Source organism: Saccopteryx bilineata, chromosome 4 (assembly GCF_036850765.1).
Source record: "Saccopteryx bilineata isolate mSacBil1 chromosome 4, mSacBil1_pri_phased_curated, whole genome shotgun sequence".
NCBI lineage: Eukaryota > Metazoa > Chordata > Mammalia > Chiroptera > Emballonuridae > Saccopteryx > Saccopteryx bilineata.
The window spans coordinates 246,338,459-246,341,055 of NC_089493.1; positions in this window are offsets into that span (position 1 = coordinate 246,338,459).

The window sequence follows — 2,597 nt, forward strand, 5'->3', positions numbered from 1 at the left end:
ATAATGAGGGAACTTGCATCTTCAGGCCTTGTATTATAAATGCTGGGGTAAAGCAGTCAAGACCCACTTGCAAATGAATTCACACAATTTTTCATGTCCATATATATTTTCATAAACTTATATTTGCTTAAAATAGCTTGTACCCGTGTGAACCAACATCTTACTTGTTAGGCTCGGGTTCAGGCCCCTACCAAAAGCCTCAACTAGCCAGGTTGAACTTTAGGTGACCCGATGCAGGACAGTTCCCATAACTCCACCTGCACAATCCTGATTGATATCTTACTTCCTCCTGACCCTGGGACATCCAGCCAGTTAGTCACCTCCCATCACTTATCTGAGCATTCTGTTACTTAGCACCCTGCCCGCCCATTGTTGAACCACCACAGGTAACAGAAATTTTCACCCTACAGCGGGAAAAGCAGCTAAGGCTTCTCTTCCTCTCCTGGCTGAAACCACGAGGGTCTCAGCCCATCTGTCCGCAGATGCATAAATAAATTTCTTATAAAACTCATCAGGCCTTGTCCATCTCTCCTTTGGCGACCTAACATTACTTTTATCCACTTACTTAGAATTCACCTAGAGATGTCCATTACAGATTGAGGAAGGAAAAAAACAGGATATGTCTGGTTCAGAAGTTCACCTCTTTGCATGCCAGGAAATAGACCATCTACTTGCTAAACATCTCTAATTTGCATTTCCTTTGTTCCGCAGTAGATCAGACTGTCTGGACCAGGAGGGAAAAATGAGGATGTTACTTGCCCTGGAAGGAGCTCTTAAGTCAGGCAGTCCCTGACAAATAGCTGCAGTCTCAGGTACTTAGTTGTTGTGAATGTTGCTTTTTTTTGTTTTGTTTTGTTTTTGCAACCTGCTGTGCATCAACATTTTTAGCTCTCTGGGGACATTATTAGTCATCCCTGAGAAAGTCAGCAACCAGTAGCTCGTGAGGTAAATGTCTGCTCTAGCTTAAAGCCAACTTCCATCTACAGGTCCAGAGGGGCTGTAAACAATGGCTTTGCTGGAAACACACCTCGGACCTGTGGGTTTATCTCTTAGGGATTGATTCTCTTAAGAAAGTTCTCAGGAACCAGCAGTCAAGTTCTTTTGCTACAAGACATCATCATCCCAACAAAAATAACATTAGGGTTTGCCTAGACTAAAGACCTTTGTGAAAAGCTAGCTTTTAAGTAAACACCATAAAACATTTTTTAATGCCACTTTAGCGTGAGAGAGGGTCCTCTTCAATGTGTGTGGCCAAGCCATGCTCAAGGACTTTCCCCTGAGCTTTGAAACCGGGCATGTGGAAGTGATTGTCAGAAGGGAGCAGCTGCAGACACAGAGTGAAGATGCCATTGCAACACCCAAAATTAGTCCTGGAAGCCAGGGGACAATGTCAGTTCTGTTGTCCAGGAATGCGTTCTCAACACAGTGGTTTCCTGGTGACTCCAAGACACAGAGGCAGTAAAAACCCAGGCTAGGGATACCTTTGCTGTTTTGTGCAGACAAAATTCATTACTCCTGAGTAGTGTTTTAAGTGGATGTGCAGTATTCGTTCATGGGCAATGTGTAGGTAGATAATGTTAGCATGAGGAGTAAACTCTATATGTGAAGGGATAGTATATATCTATGCCTTTGGATAATCAACACCCCAACCTTAGAAAATACTTAGTTGTTGTGAATGTTGCTTTTTTTGTTTTGTTTTGTTTTTGCAACCTGCTGTGCATCAACATTTTTAGCTCTCTGGGGACATTATTAGTTGTTAGAAATGTAAAAACAAAGAAAAAATAAATTAGGTGAAGTTGTGATTCAGTGGTTATGAAAACTGGAAATTTTCACTACAAACACACAATGCAGTTCTGTTATGAGAGTCAGACTAGGTTGAGCAACTCCTACATCAACATTCAAATGTATGAAGTCTGCGTAATTAGTAATGGGATAAAGGTGGTTAAGTGGACTCAGGGTTAAATGACAAAGTCATCAACTCACCCTAATGTTCTTTCCTTTTTCACTTTTAGACTGTTTCAGGTCCTGGGCTGTCTGAGCTCAGGTAGTCCACTCATTCATTTTAATGTTTATATTTTTCTTTCTCCAGATCATCTCTCCAGCTAAAACAGCACTGAGCCTAAAACAGGGTTGAAAATGGCTGCTCCTAAGAGTTGCCTTTGTAGATGGGACCCCTTAGTTGCATTGTGAAGCCTGAGCCATTATCTTCCCTTTACCTTGAAGGTAAACCTTCCAATAATCCACAAAGTGGTTTTGTTATCTGCAATTTAGATTACGGAGGCCATCTGGGGACATTTGAGAAGCCTGCTGTGTTATTTTGGAAGTAGGTATCTGGCTATATATCTAAATATTTCTCCTCCTTTTCCTGCTTTATGGGCCCTATTTTGCAAGTCCAATTTTAAGACATGGAATGGGTTAACCCCGGCATAAATCAGACACAAGTAGTTGCTAAAAAGATGCTTTCATTTAGCCACTGATTTTAGTGTGGAATTTAAAATAGGAAGGTCTTTAGAAGTATTTTAAGATGAAGAATAAAAACAGGCACACCAAAGGGAGATTTGCCAACCATATAAATACATAGGCGTTAAGCTCCTTCT